Source organism: Rattus norvegicus, chromosome 15 (genome assembly GCF_021556685.1).
Source record: "Rattus norvegicus strain SHRSP/BbbUtx chromosome 15, alternate assembly SHRSP_T2T, whole genome shotgun sequence".
Taxonomy (NCBI): Eukaryota; Metazoa; Chordata; class Mammalia; order Rodentia; family Muridae; genus Rattus; species Rattus norvegicus.
Window position 1 is genome coordinate 60,786,387 of NC_141548.1, and position 16,561 is coordinate 60,802,947.

Consider the following 16,561-nt stretch of genomic DNA (forward strand, 5'->3'; position numbering starts at 1 on the left):
CTCATCAGAAGCTCATATTTTTATGTGGGAGGTGCTACAGTGATCTGACAACTCTCCCTCTTCCACAGTTTTTTACTCTCTACTTTTATTGATTTTTAAACATGTTTTTCTATCTTAAAACTGAATTGTTATTTGAATTACCCTAAGTCAGACATAAAATTTGAACTTATATTTATTGTATAACTGAATAATTTTTTATGGTGCCAAGGTTGTATTGATTTCGTTGTCACTTTGTAGATTGGTATAGGATAAGCCACTTCAAAGGTGGTTTGCTATTTCTACCCACTTTCAGCACAGGAAACCACTAATTTTATTTCTGTCCTTGTATATTTGCATATTATAGTCATTTTATATAAATGGAACCATAACATATTCTTTTTATGGTTGGATCCCTTACCCACTTTGTCCCTTTCTTGTACTGGGAATTAAACCTAGGGCTATAGCCTTTAATACGCATGTTCATTCATGCTGTGCCAGGACAAAGGGAAAAACAAAACAAAACAAAAACCTTAAGATGATCCTTATTTGCCTTACTTTTGGGAGATGCATGGCCAAATTAACAATTTAACCTGACTTAAAAACAACAACAACAACAACAACAACAACAAAACAGAACAGAACACCTTTTCCAAGTCCCTGCCCTTTGTTTTTATTACTTGTTGTTGCAAGACAGTATGTGTGCTGTCTTAGACAGGGTTCTGTTGCTCTGAGGAGGCACCATGACTGTGGCAACTCTTATAAAAGAAAGCATTTAATTGGGACTCGCTTACAGTTTCAGAGGTCTAATCCATTATCACGCTTGGAAGTGATGGCACGCAGGCAGACATGGTGCTAGAGAACTAGCTGAGAGTTCTGCACCCGAATCGGTAGGCAGCAGGAAGAGAAAGCCATTGAACTCAGTTTGCTGTGGTTCTAAATACAGGGTTCAGGATGAATATAGCCATCTATACATCTTCAAACCCGAGCTTTAACTGAGATGAACCTGATTACAGTGATGGTTCACCTGAGGAGCCCAGACCTGCACTCTGTGGTGGCCAAGCCTGCTGACTGAGCAAGGTGTCGTCAGTCGTATTGTCTGGGTTTACGTCGGCTGCTTCTGGGCAGCTTGGCTAGGGAATGTCAGCAATATGGCATAGTTGTGGAGCTTCAGTGGTGTAAGCCATCTGTCTGTCTTAGGGTCATATTGCTGGGAAGAGACACCATGATCGTGGCAAGTCTTCTAAAGGACAACTTTTAATTATGGATAGTTTACAGTTTCATAAGGTTTAGTCCACGATCATGGCGGGAAACATGGGAGCCTGCAGGCAGACATGGCGCTGGAGAAGGAGCTGAGAGCTCTACATCTCGATCTGCAGGCAGCAGAAGGAGACAGTGTGCCACACTGGGCGAGGCTTCAGCATACATGACCTGTTTCTGCGGGGATAACACTTTCTTTAGCAAGGCCACACCTCAGGATAGTGCCACTCTCTGTGGCCGAGCATCCAGGCTTAGTGCCACTCCAATTCAAACCACCACACCATCCAAAGTCCTTAGCATGACAGCCGCTTTCACCAGGGCTTTTGTTAAAAGCATCGCTTTAAACCGCTTTCAAAGGTGGAGACTAGAGGGGGATGCAGAGATGGTGTGGCCTCTTGGTTTTCTGTAATGTGACATCACAACATTCCGTGTTACCTGACAACTACTAGACTTAGAATTCTCCCCCTATAATAGACTTTATAGCCAAGGATGAAAAGGGACCCAGAATCAGTACTCTTCAACATTATGTTTAATATATGCCTGGATTCCAGTTCTGATTGTTGCACTTCTTTGAGACTACCTATTAGGGGATACTTTGTTTTTTAATAGCTGCTCACCCGTTTCCTTAGTAAGTTTGATAATTCTGCACTTGATTTGTTTGATTATATGTCTGTTAAATGCTGATGGGATGGTGCAAGGGCTATGTGGATTTGATACAGGATCTGGGCTACTGCTTTGAGTTATGCTCTGTGTTTTTAGAATTATAGGAATCTAGATTAAATATTTTGCTTAAAATGAAAATTCCTAAGCAGCAGCAAAAGAAATAGAGTAAATTACCATTGAATGATTTCCACATATGTAACACGAAGAGGCCCAAATAATTTAATGGTGAATGATCTTAAACTTTCATGAATTATTTAAACAATTTCCATTCAGAGTTTCTTAAGTCATTTTTTACCAAGTGGACATAACAGTGATACTCAAGGCTGGCAAACTGTTCACAGCCACATGTGCAGAGTGTGGCGGCTCCATGTAGACACCTGTGTACAATACTAAGAGCAGGCATTGCTGTCCCTGATCCTTAGTGCCTTGCAGGTGACAACAGTTTTCCTCTTTGAATGTCAACAGAACCATTAGTATCTTGCTATCCTTCCCATACAACAAAGGAAAGCTTTTCAGGTGAAGTCTCAGCAGAGGTTGAAGGAGGAATAGTGTCTTGGGACACACAGCACTTGAACTGGACGTCTACATCTTTGGATGCACCTATTGCTCCATGTGCTAGAGCTGATTGCCAACAAAGAGCAAAACACAGCACGGCAATAACAAGGTGGACAGCATCCAAGGAGAAACACCCAGACTTAACTTTTGGCCTTAATACACATACAAGCATGTGTACACATATGCCCACACGGGGGCGGGGGGGGGGGGACTGTGAGAGAGAGAGAGAGAGAGAGAGAGAGAGAGAGAGAGAGAGAGAGATGCAGAAAGAGAGACTGGTGCAAAGGAAATAAAAAAAAAAGATCATCCAATTGGTTAAAAATCATATAAGCCGGGTTGGGGATTTAGCTCAGCGGTAGAGCGCTTGCCTAGCGAGCGCAAGGCCCTGGGTTCGGTCCCCAGCTCCGAAAAACAGAAAAAAGAAAAAAAAAATAAAAAAATCATATAAGCCAGTTTTTCTTTATTCCCGTCTGTCCATCCTGTATCCATCTATGCATTTTCTTTCTGTTTTATTTGTCTGTTTGTCTGTCTATTATCTACCTATCTAATCAACTTATCTTATCTACTCTTTCAATCTACTTAACTTACCTACCTACCTACCTACCTACCTACCTACCTACCTATCTACCTACCTACCTATCTGTTTAGTATGCATGCCCCTTGGTGTAGATATGGAGGTCAAAGGACATTTTGTAGGAATTGGCTCTCTCTTTTTACTGTATGGGTCCTGAGGATCAAACTCAGGCTGTCAGACTTGGTGGCAGAGACCTTCTCCCACTGAGCCATCTCCCTGGCCCTAAGCCAGTTTTTGAGACTGCTTATTTCGTCAGTGTATGCCTATAATCCCAGAATTTGAGAGGTACAGACATGAAGATCACTGCTGAGTTCAAAGCCAGGCTGGGGGTAGTGTGTGCATGCATGGCATGCCCCGCCTCCCCAGTTTACTTGGCTCAGTGGTAGAGTGCTTGCCAAATATACAAGAGGTCCAGCCCCTAATTCCCAAAAAGCAACAAAAGAGAGACCAATGGATCCTGTTTCTATTAGGTAAAATTCTGAACAGCTTCATCAGGTTATTTTCTTGAGTACCTCCTATGCCTTACAATTTTAAAAGTTATTTAGCTCCATGCTATTTAATTCCTATGGTAATTTTCAAAGATGGTCTCACGTTTATTTTTCTTAACATACACAGAAAATAAGACTTAGAGAGCCTAGCTAATTTGAACACACCAACACATTGTTTTTCTTCCAAGTGTGTTTAAACACTCAGAGACTGAGACTCACTGCTGACTGTGTTTCACGTGGATGTTTGTAATACAGTTGATGCATGGCGAAATACACGTCAGAGCACATGGCCTTCTAAGCATTTGACCTCTTCAAAATCAGAGGCAAAGGAAGTCATTTCAGGAGTAAGTCTGAGGTCTTCAGATCTTCGGAGATTGAAAGCTTGGTCTGAACCCAGTCTGACTGAAACACAGGACACCGGAACTTGTGTTAAAGTGTGTTGTTTAGCTTATGTGTTTCCTAGAGAATTCTTAGGGTCAAGGAGATTCTGAAGATGGTAGGAATGAGGCGCTGGCCTTGTCAGGGTGCTGGTGCTGGTGCTGGTGCTGGTGCTGGTGGTGTGTGTGTGTGTGTGTGTGTGTGTGTGTGTGTGTATCTCATCAGCATGGACTGTCCTTTGGGTTTTTAATCTCAGCTGTTCTGAAGGGTGTAAGGTGGAATCTCAGAGTTGTTTTGATTTCCATTTCCATGAAGACTTAGTCTGTTGAACATTTCTTTCAGTGCTTCTCAGACATTCGAGATTCCTCAGTTGAGAATTCTCTGTTTAGCTCTGGTTCCCCATTTTTTAATTGGGTCATTTGGATTCTTGGTGTTTAACTTCTTGAGTTCTTTAAATATCTTGGATATTCACCCTCTGTTGGATGCAGGGTTAGGGACGATCTTTTCCTAATCTGTAGGCTGTCATTTTGTCCTGATGATGGTGTCCTTTGACTTACAGAATCTTTTCAGTTTCATGAGGTCCCATTTATTAATTCTTGACCTTAGTGCCTGAACCATTGGTGTTGTGTTCAGGAAGTGTTCAGGAAGTTGTGTCCTTGCAACAAGTTCAAGGCTATTCCCCACTTTCTGTTCTATTAGATTAAGAGTGTGTGTGTGTGTGTGTGTGTGTGTGTGTGTGTGTGTCTGGTTTTATGTTGAAGTCTTTGATCCACTTGGACTTGAGTTTTGTGTGTGTGGGGGCTGATAAATATTGATCTATTTGCATTCTTATACATGCAGACATCCAGTTAGACCAGCACCATTGGTTGAAGATGCTCTTTTTTTTTTTCATTGTATGGTTTTGGCTTCTTTGTCAAAACTTAAGTGTCCGTAGGTGTGTAGATTTATTTCTGGGTCTTTAATTCGATTTCACTGATCCACCTGTCTGTTTCTATATTAATACCATGCAGTTTTTATAGGATTTTGTTTGTTTGTTCAGGATTGTTTTAGCTATTCTGGGTTTTTTGTTTTTCCTTATGAAGTTGAGACTTGTTCTTTCAAGATATGTAAAGTGTGTGTGTGTGTGTGTGTGTGTGTGTGTATGTGTGTGTGTGTGTGTGTATTTGTCTCTCTGTGTTGGTACAAATATATACTAACTACTTGAAAGCATGCTTGTCTTACACTTGTTTTTTGAAGAGAAATTTCTGCATTGAGGGAATTTTAAAAGACTTTTTTTACCCTGCTTTTTGTTTGAGGAAAATGTTTTGCTGTTCGGCTGTGAGCTGTTTTCTAGGATGTGCAGGATGTTTCACAATCACCATGGAACAGATTGAGAGCTGCTGTTAGGGGAACTTGGCAAGCAAGTTCTGTGAGTGCTCTTGTATTCTTTAATATCTGAAAGCGTGTTGAAAACTTAAACTTGCTTGACAGCACTGAGGTAGCATTCTGTAGGTTTTTAGTCTCCATCTAGGACTGCAGGGCCTGCTCTAGTGAGAGAACTAGACAAGCTTATTAGCAGAAACACAAAATGCACTGCTCCTATTGGTTCCTTCATTTCTCCTTTAGGTTGATGGCGTTGGCTCATAACTTATGTGATGAACCATGGCTAAGGGAAACTTTGGGGATAGTGTTGAAATGTGAGGAACTGCCCTTGGTTTGATTTGTATTATTGCTGCTAAAATGTTGGCTGAAATTTTGCTTTGAACATATACTCTAGGATTTACGTGTATATAATATTTTTTCCTCTTGAGCTATTAAGAATTCCAGTAAAATTTGAAAAACCTATAAGTCAGTTTTTCTCTCTATAGCGAAATAGACTTTTAGAAGCAGATGCTTTAAAAACTGTCTTGATAGACTTTTTATTCCAGGAAATCTTTTTTCTCTAGTCCCCAGGGTTTGTGGCTTGCTTTGTTTCTGTTCCGCAAACAAAATGAAAATTATGTACAAATGCCAAGTAGCAAAAGACCTGCAATATACGCTTAGATTTCTGTCATGCAGAGACTTGCATGAGTAATAGCGTTGACAACTGCAGTTTTGAGTAATCCTTTATATCAGTGGTCCTAGACTCTGCGTGCAAATCACACTCCATCGGGCTAGTTTATTTATAGGCCCTGGCTGTATCCCCAGATGCTCTGAATTATCTGGTACTTATTTGGTGTTTTAAAATGTTTCTCAGTGCACAGACAAGGTTAAGTAATGCTAGGATTTAGTGAAGTTCTCCTCAGATAACAGGTAGAACTGGGGTGTGGCTCAGTGGTATCTGCTTAGCATGCAGGATGCCCTGAATTTTATTTTCAGATTTCCAAGGATGAGGCTGGGTTTAACAAGGTAGAAAAGATGATTAATTTAATTATTTAAATGAGGAAAGCTTTTAGACATCATTGGAGAGAATTTTTCCTTCCTTCCTTCCTTCTGTAGAAAGTGGCTTATGTAGCATAGACTAGCCTAAAAGTTCTCATAGAAATAAGGATGTCCTTGATTTAAAGGAGTAGCCAGACAAATAGAATTTAGTATCTTTTAAGGCAGACTAGAAAACCGTGCTGTACAGTGATTTGAATAAGAATGACCCCCGTAGATTCATATATTTGAATGCTTAGTCACCAGGGAGTGACTTGAGAAGGATTAGAAGGATTAGGAGGTGTGGCCTTGTAGGAGTGGGTGTGGTCTTATTAGAGGAAGTGTGTCACTGGAAAGCTCCTGCCAGCTCCCTCCGTGTGTGTGTGTGTGTGTGTGTGTGTGTGTGTGTGTGTGTGCATATAGCTCTTAGCTATTGCTCCAGTGCCATGAATGCTACCATGCTTCTACCATGATGACAATGGATTAAACCTCTACTATTGTAAACAAGACCCCAAATAAGTGCTTTCTTTTATAAGAGCTACCTCGGTTATAGTGTCTCTTCACAGCAATAAAAAAAAAAAATGCCCAAGAGAGGTTGTCACTTTATTTCTTTAAGGGAACATCAGGAGTATGGATGTAGCTGAAATATAACCCTTGCAATGCTCAAAGACCTGGGTTTGACACCAACACAACAAAAAAGGGATGAATAATAAAAGAAGTTTTATAAAAGAAACTACTGATTTTCTCTAGGTGTTGTAGTCTCATCATTTTATAAATAATTTAAAATTTTATTTATCTTTTGAGTTGGTATTGTCATATGTTGACTCCAAACTGCTGTAGTCAAGTAATCCTCTGTGTTAGTCTTCCTGGTGTCAGGGACTACAGGGGCATGCTACTGTGCTCAATGTTCTGACCTTTTCTGAAGACTTTTCTAAGTCGGTCTGGGAAAGGAGTTAGATTTAAACAATGTAGAAAAACATGAGTTGAAATCTGAAGATTAAAGTCTATTAATTTTAAAAGCAGCAGCAAATTTATTTACGTCTGTATTTTATTTTCATAAGGTTTTGGTATTGGGATAGAAGGAATCAGTTTTCAAAGCTAATTTAAATAGAGCTGTGTTAGGGGTAGAATTTGTGTAACTGAACCCCTCTTTATCTATTGAAGTCTTAACCTGTGTTACCGAAGAGTAACAGACCTTATCTGGAAACGGTGTCATTGCCCACGTAGTTAGAGTAAATGGAGCAAGCCCATGCTGCAGGGTGGTTCTTTATAGAAGGGGGGAGCTCAGACCCAGAGCAACATGGGAAGGATGTCATGTGAGCATGAAGACAGCCAGTGCAAGCCAAGGAGAGTTGAGCAGCTCTGCAGAGGAACCAGCCATGTTCCAACACCTTCACACTGATCACAGACTTTAGAACTGTGAGAAGACATTGCTGTTGTTGAAGGCACACAGTTTTCAGTACTTATTATAGCAGTTCAAACAAATGGTCTCAGATTTTATTTTTACTTACTTTAAAAATCTAAATCTTAGATAATTCAACATGTGAAATTTATATGTTTGCTCAAACCATCTTCTCTTCATGGCCCTGGCTAGACTGAAACTTGGTGTGTAGATCCTGGCCTTACCTTTCAGCAATTCTCCTGTCTCTGTGAGGAATTTTACAGTGTGTAGATTTGAAGGTTTGGATTCTTGATGACTCATTCTTTAGTCAGTTGCTAGTCAATCCAGAGGAAAGGCAGTTTATCTTGAGTTCAGATCAAAAGCTCCTGGAGTGTGCATTTTCTGTCCATATATGGTAATAGGGCCGAACATCCTGAGTTCACCTGAGAGGTGTTATATACTTTTAGGCTTCTTACTTTACTATTTCTATTTTTTGATTTATTTATATTTTATTTTTTGTCTGTTTGCCTGCATGTACGTCTGTGTAGCACATGTGTGTCTGCCATGGAGGCCAGAAAAGGACATTGGCTTGCTAGGATTATAGTTAAAGATAGGTGTGAGCTCCCATGTGAATGCTGGACTCAATCTCAGGTCCTCCGGAAGAGCAACCAGTTTTCTTAAGCCATCTTTCCAGCTCCTTGTCTTCCTATGAACATGTGAGTTGTTTATTTCATATGACTTGATAGCACCTTGAAGAAGTGGGAGGTGAACCACTTTGAAATAAGCCCATTAATTTTTTTTAAAAAAATTGAAATTATGATAAAATTTCAACATTTCTCCCTTCCATTTCCTCTTTCCAAACCCTCCCATTTCCCATCCTGACTCACCTTCAAATTCATTGCCTCTAGTTTTCACTTGTTATTGTATACATCTGTGTGTGTGTGTGTGTGTGTGTGTGTGTGTGTGTGTGTGTGTGTGTTCCTAAGTATATCTAGCTCAGTCTGTATGGTATTACTTGAATATATGTTTTTAGGACCTACCCTTTGGCACTAGGCACCAATTGATGTGCTCTTCCAGTTGTTTATAGTTGTCCCTCCCCTTCTCTGAGAGGGTGGGTCCTACCCCCGAGTATCCCCAGACCCTGGCAGATCAAGTCTCTGCAAGATTAAGCACATCCTCTCCAACTGAGGCCAGACAAGGCATCCCTGATGGGGAATGGATTCCACAGTCAGGCTACAGCTTTAGAGACAGCCCACTGCAGTTGTTGGGGGGCCCGCACGGAGACTGAGCTGCACACCTACTTCATAGGTGCAGGGGCCACAGTTCAGCCTGTGGTCTTTGTTGGTGGCTCAGTCTCTGAGAGCTCCCAGCGTTCTGTTGGTCTTCCTGTGGAGTTCCTATCCCCTTCAGGGCCTTCAATTCATCCCCCAACAATTCCATGAGAGCCCCTGACCTCCATGCAGTGTTTGGCTGTGGGTATATGTTCATGATTTTAATGAGACACTCAAGGTGCCTTAGCAAGGGAAGACTATAGGCATAAATCAGGAGTGATTCCCCAGAGAAAGTAACAATGCCAAGAAAGTTTATAGCAGACTGATGTAACAGGAATGAATGTAGTGTTAAAGCCACACTGTAAATGTAATCATAGCTTTTATTTCCTCAGAGGAAGGGATGAGAAGAGAGCTGTACCCAAGCTATAAGAATACATGGCTTGGACTGAACCCAGAGTGTTTCTATCTTAACTATCCCTAGACCTAGGCCTGGAAGCTTCTAGCTTCTTTACAATCTCATCTTCTGAAAGCCTGGACCTTGCAGGTGTCAGTTTTCAGCCTCTGTCTGCTAACCTAGGCCTAGAGTGTTTTAGCCTCTGAGACTTACTGGTGAATAAATTCACTTCTAGCTCTTTCTGAATTCTTTCTCTCTCAACTCAGCTATTCTGGTCCAAACTCCTCTTCAAGATGATTGATTCAAACTGGCTTCGCTTGGCTTCTGACTGAATTGCTCTGCTGGGAAAGACTGCCTCTGAACTCTGTGAACTGAACTGCTCTGTTCTGAACTGACTTCAACTGCACTCAACTGAACTGCTCCAACCTGAATGAACTGAATTGAATTCCCTCTCCCTCCCTGCTCTTTAAGTTGCTTTTCTTTATTGTCTGTTCTCATGAGAGTAGGGTATCCTATCTCTGACTCATTCTGTTAAATCTTCCTCTGATTGTCACTTTGTCTGACCCTCAGTTAGATGTCATTGTTCAGGTATGTTATTCTACTGAGGGAGGGTCTGACATTGGAACCCAACCCTTGCTTACTTAGGTAGTCCAGCTAGCCAGCTTGCCCACAGGGTTCTTTGTCTTTAACTTCCCAACACTGGGATTAGAGGTGCCCCCCAACCTGACATTTATGGGGTTCTGGGGGTCAGAATGCCAGTCCTCATGTTTGTATAGCTAGAGCTTTATCCACGAGCCCCATATACACTTTAAAAGGTATTTAATCTGCAGCTGGTTGAATCAGTGCTATTCCTCCTGGGTTCGTGTGTGTTTTCCTGTGTGCAGCATCATCACTCCTGTCAGTGTTGTCTCGTGGCTCCTACATTCTTTCTTTGCTTACACCAGGGCGCTGCCCCAACATCTCAGGACCAGTGCCTCTCTTCTTTTCCTCTCCACTTTGTTTTCTTTTTGATACAGTCCTGACTGGCCTGGAATTCACTGTGTAAACCAGGCTGGCCTTGAATTCTCATCGACCCACCTACTTCTGTCTTCCAAGTGCTGACTTTAAAGGTGTTCTTCATATTTAATTAAACTTTTGGATCACAGGAAATATTTTCTTTCCTTTTCTGGTGTCTGATTTCCCCCTCCCCCCATTGCTGAGCAGAGATGGGGTGGGGGTGGGGGGTTGCTGCTGCTGCTGGTACTCTCTGCCATTGAGCTTTATGCGTAACTTTAGTTTTTTCCTTTCCTGTTCTCTGTCTCTCTTCCTCTTCCTTCCCTCCTCTCCTACATCGTCCTCCTCTCCTGCTTCATCTTGTTTTTGTCTCTGTTTTTGAGACAGGTCTCCTTATGTAGCCCATGTTGACCTGGATCTGTATAACTCCAGCAGATCTCAAATTTGGGGCCCTTGTGGGGAGGCCTTGCCAATGCCTCTGGCAGAGTAATGAACCTCATGAATGAAGGAAAACCAGTTAGCCCGTGTTGGTTCAAGTTTCTAGAGGTTGACCCTGAGTTATTTAGTTTTTGACATATTTAAGCACAGTGCAGTTTTGAAAAAAAGTTTCCTCATGACAGTTATCATGATTAACCTTAAGGCATGAGTACATTGAAACTTATTTTTTTCTTTCAAAAGAAAACACATCTTTTACAAAGTACCTATGACCTCTTCAGTAAGAATGGGTTCTATTGGCTGGGTGGTGGTGGCATATGCTAGCCCTTGGGAAACAGAGGCAGGGTTTCCACATACAGCTTGCTCAATCTGAGTAATATTACTTTGACGCTTGTTCTCAGGGCTGACCGTTTGTTACTGGATAGCCAGTTGAAGGATCTTCCCTGGGGAAGTCTTATCTCTCCCACTCTCAACATTCCTTAGTTGCCTGTAGTTCTTTGTGGAGGATTAAGGCCTCATGCTCCTCTGACCATGGGGTGGGGGTGGAGCACAGTAAAGAGAATAGCAGGGCACAAGTGATCTGATGGGGAAAGGGGTTCTAAGGAGGAAGCTGGAGGGAGATAAATACAGAAGGAGAGAGGAGGTAAAATATAGTAAGACTTTCTGAAAAAGTCATAAAGAGCCTTAGTTTGGGTTTTATTGCTGTGAAGAGACACCATGACCAAGATTGCTCTTAAAGAGGCAAACATTTAATTGGAGCTGGTTTACAGCTTCAGACGTTTAGTCCATTATCGTCATAGTGGGAAGGATGGCAGTGTGCGGACAGACATGGTGCTAGAGAGCCTAGAGTTCTACATCTTCATCAGAAGGTAGCCAGGAGACTGTCTTCCTTTACTGGGTGGAGCCCACCCCCACAGTGACTCACGGTCTCTAACAAGGACAAACCTCCTAATAAAGCCACTTTCCATGGGCCAGGCACATTCAAACCAGCACAGGAGGATAAAATAACAGTGAGAATATCTGTAAAAGTCATTAGGAATCTTGCTATTATCTACTTTTAAAAACTTAAGATACATGTAATTCTTTGTATAACTATACTCATATCATTTAAATGAAGCTTTTTTTTTAACCCAGGCTGACAGTGCTCTTTCCAAGAGCCACAGATTATCTAACAAAAACCCCAACACCAGTATGAGAAGCCCTCTTTGAGTTGTTGGTCAGTGCTGTCCAAGAGACTCCCAAAACATTATAAACTATTGTTGACCTTGGCTGTTCTCTAGAGATAGAAATTATTCCTGAAGACATGCACTTTAGATTACAGACCTCTGAACTGAAATTGCCCTGAACACCTACTCCCTGAGGACTAGCTTTCCTTGTACTAGAAGGTACCAAAGGAGGGAAGGAGCTAACAGTCCTATCCAACTAGGACACCTATAAGCTACAACAACCAGCATGGTATGATAACCCTAAGGATGCAGTGGTGGCACACACACCTTGGTGGTAACCAGTGCCTCTCTTATCAAACTTAAGACCTTCTCAACAAGAGGGAAATTATGCCTGGTACTGAAAAATTCTTCATAAATTAAAAAATATTGCATAGGGGTTGGGGATTTAGCTCAGTGGTAGAGCGCTTGCCTAGCAAGCGCAAGGCCGTGGGTTCGATCCCCAGCTCCAAAAAAAAAAAAAAAAGAAAGAAAAGAAAAAAAATATTGCATAAAACAAGCTACATGATGTATATATGGATGATTTCTGCCAGGGAACAAAGAAACTGATAACAGTAGTTTTGTCTACTGAGGGTGCTGTGGTAGAAAATAGTGATATTTCACAGGGTGTTCATAAGATCTGTGAATTATGTAGAAAGAATAGTTAGCTATAGACTAGCAGCTACAGTTTTGTAGACTAGAACAAGGAAGATAATAATAACAATACCTAGTTATTTAAAATATATGGTGGGTAGAGAGATGGCTCAGCAGTTAAGAGCACTGACTGCTCTTCCAGAGGTCCTGAGTTCGATTCCCAGCAACCACATGGTGGCTCATAACCATCTGAAATGGGATGCAATGCCCTCTTCTGGTGTGTCTGAAGACTGTGACAGTGTACTCATGTACACAAAATAAATAAATCTTAAAAAATAAAATAAAATATAGGAGAGCTGGAAAATGGCTCATTTGGCAAATCCATGAGGACTGAGTTCAGGATACCAGCAGCCATGTGAAGAGCCGTGTGTAATGGTGCAGGCTTATAGTTCCAACACTGGGGAGACCGATGGCAGGATGCCCTGAGCTCATGGCTAACTACTCTTGCTGAATCTATGAGCTCCTGGGTAAGTGAGAGACCTCATATTACAAAATAGGTAAAAACAATAGAGAAAAACACTCAACACGTACCCAGTCCGTGGATATAACATACATCAACACCCAAATGTGGGAGCTAGATAGGTTCAGATAAAACTGTCAAGGTGTTTCTTGTAGTGTTCATGTTCTTGCCAGTCTGTATTCAAATTGCAAGAACTAGGTAGGTTTGCATTGGGAGGAACATTCCGGTTTTATTTGAGTGAGTCACACACATGTGAGTTGCAGTTGACTTGGCCTCTCTCGTGGACTTAGCAGGTGACCTTGGGTATGTTCTCAACCCAGTACTTTACCTGTCAATAGATGGGATATGAGCTCTGTTCTTATCTTGCACAAAGTAAGGTGAAATCATGTGAAAATTCACTGAACATTGGGCTCAATCCCTTTAGAAATGGGTTTGGAACTCCTGAGAGAGAAGAGAGGGTAAAGTATTTTAGCACGTCGAATGTTCACGTTGAATGTTCACTAGGTTGTATTCAAGAAAAAGAAAGGGAGGGACCATGAAGTAGCTCAAAAAATAAGAGAACTTGCTGCTACTTCTACTGACCCAAGTTCAAACTCTGGGACTTACTTGAAAGGAGAGAACCAAGTCCTGCCTTTGTCTTCTGACTTACAGACACATGGCCTGTTCTGAAAGGAAAGTCCAATGTTTATATTTTGCTTCGGAAAGTAAATGTTTTCTTTACTTCTTGTGTATGTGTTTATGTGTTTCACAATGTGAATTCTTGAGCCCCTAGTTTCACTTTCAAAACTAGTTTTACAGTTTGAAAAGCCAGTTAGTTCTGGCTTACTTTCCTGAAACTGGAAGAAACATTTTGAAGTAAAACCAAGTGTGCTTTCAGATCATTACCTATAAGCTTCATTGCATAGCATTGCTGAAGGTAAGGGTGCTGTGTTTAACACCCAAGGTATGTGTTAACTTTCAGTGAGTAAGTTTTTATGTTACGAGTAATGTTTGACCTTCCTCTGCAGTTGTGTAAACACTTACTCTGAAACATCAGCACTGTTTAGTATATAGCAAAGGCATAGGTAATTCCAGTGTCACACACACTCCAGAAGAAAATGTCGCTTTCTGTAAACAGGAACCGTTTCCCACTTTACCAAGATGCATTTATGAGCAAACAAAACAAAATATTGAAATAAGTAGGATATTTACTAAATGAAGCCACTGATCCTAAAATGAACCCTGAACTAATTTCTGTTGTTGGATTAAAGTTCTAATAAGCCCATATAAAAGACACACAATCCAGATATTTTATTCATAAGCCAAATGCCCAGACTGGGCAGATCTGGGCTATTCTGACTTACTCCCAGCTATGAGGCCCCTTGTTACTTGCTGTTTTTCCTGGCCATGCAGTTATGGTCCATAGCGGCTTCCTCCTCTCCATCCATCCTCTTCTCTCCCCCTCCCTGCCCAGGGGCAACCACACCTTGAAGCACCAGCTTTAGCTATAGGATACAAGCAGCATAAAGACCGACCCAGGACAAATTCCTCCTCTGATTTTTTTTTTCTCTTCTCTTTCCCCTCCCCTGTGATGGCCATTAGTGAGATGATTAGGGAATTTGAATCAGATTTGTAGGTTAGAGCATTCATTTCCTGCTTCTGATATTTTGTCCATATTCATTTGTGATATTTTAAAATATTTGTGATACTTTGTAGAGATATGTATTTAGGAAATAAGCCAATATTTTGGGTTACAAAGGAAGTCTGAGGGTTGGAAAGGTGGCTCAGTAGCTAAGAGCTCTGGCTGTTCTTCCAAAGGACCCAGTTCAATTCCCAGCAGCCCATGGCAGCTCCAGCTGTCTGTAGCTCCCACATTTCAGTTTAAGGAGGTCCAATGCTCTGGCCTCCTGAGAGGCACTGCACTCAAGTGGTACAGACGTACATGACAACAAACACCTGTTACCATAAAAACAGTTATGTCTACTACCTCTTTAAAACAAACCAGAAAAATGTCAGAAGACAACAATAGAAATGCTTATGTTAGAACTAGAGGAGTATGAATTAAGGTTGTATGAAAATTCTTTGACGTAGTTTTACAATTTTTCTAAGTTAGAGATTATTTCAAAATAAGAAATGTAAAGGAAGTCAGGCATGGTGGCTTATTACCTGTTATCCCTGCACTTGCGAAACTGAGGCAGAGGAGTGCTGTGAGTTCAAGGCAACTCTGGACTACTTCGTGAGTTCCAGGCTAGCCTGAGCTACATAACACGAAACAAGGCAAAAGAGGAAATAAGTAGCTGGATTGAGTTTTAGTATGTCTGTGAAAACCTCTTGGGAAAGTAAGTCTTCTCAGTGGTAAAGTGAAGTGGCTGGATGAGGGTGAAGTTTTCAGATCTGATACACGTTGTTTCTGGTGTTGCTTTGAGACAGGGTCTTACCAGGGGGCTCTGGCTAGGCTGGAACTGAGTGTGTAGATCAGACGATTCCTAGACATATGGAGCTGAACATCCTCTGCTTCCCCAGTGCTGGCATTAAAGGCATGCGCCACCACACCTACCTAAAATCTTGTAATTTTATAAACAGGCATCAGTAGGAAAAATTTATAACCTTAATACAGTCACCCTAAAGAGGACAGTAATAGAAAATGAAAGTTAATTGTTTGCACGTGAGTCAAAGGCTGTTAAAATCAAGGCTTCCTTGCCAAGTGTAACTACGCTGGGATTTTCTATTGTGCAGGAAACTTTAGTAAGAGCTTATTTAATTCTACAGCCATTGTATCTCACTTCCTGGCTCATGCTTTGACATAATTTTAAAACTTAATTTTTTAATGTCATGTCATTTTAAAATGTACTTTTAGAATTAACCAGTGAAAACTCGGTTATTAAGATGAAGAATCAGACATGGTGGGCACATGGTGGATAATCTCAGCACTTAATAAATGTGAGCAGGAGGGCTGGAGAGATGGCTCAGAGGTTAAGGGCACTGACTGCTCTTCCAGCCGTCCTGAGTTCAATTCCCAGCAACCACATGGTGGCTCACAACCATCTGTCATGGAGTCTGATACCCTATTCTGGTGTGTCTGAAGACAGCTACAGTGTACTCATACATAAAATAAATACATAATATCTTTAAAAAAATATATATATATATATATAAATAAAGAGGCATGAGCAGGAGCGTCAGGAGTTCACGACCATCTGCTGGCAAACAGTAAGCAGGGTGGCTGTGATACACAAGACCCTGTCTCTTACAAATGAGGCAAAGTTAACATTTCAGTGTTAGAAGTTCATAGTCCTCACACCACAAAACTATGGTTAAAAAGTAAGTGGTGGAGCAGGTATGGTGGGATATGCTTGTGCTCCTAGAATTCAGGGGGTGAGTTTGAGATCAGCTTGGCCTACATGGAGAGGGGCTGTCTCAAAAGGCTAAGACACACACACACACACACAATCATATGAGGACTAAATAAGGTTGGGTATAAATCAGTGGTTGTGGTTGAGTTTTTTCCTAGCTTGCATTAGG

General features: G+C 41.3%; 1 protein-coding gene across 32 annotated transcripts in view; it reads left to right on the top strand.

The window, feature by feature from the left end:
* Window positions 1-16,561, top strand: part of Elf1 (E74 like ETS transcription factor 1) — a 96,312-nt gene that overhangs the window by 58,272 nt on the left and 21,479 nt on the right.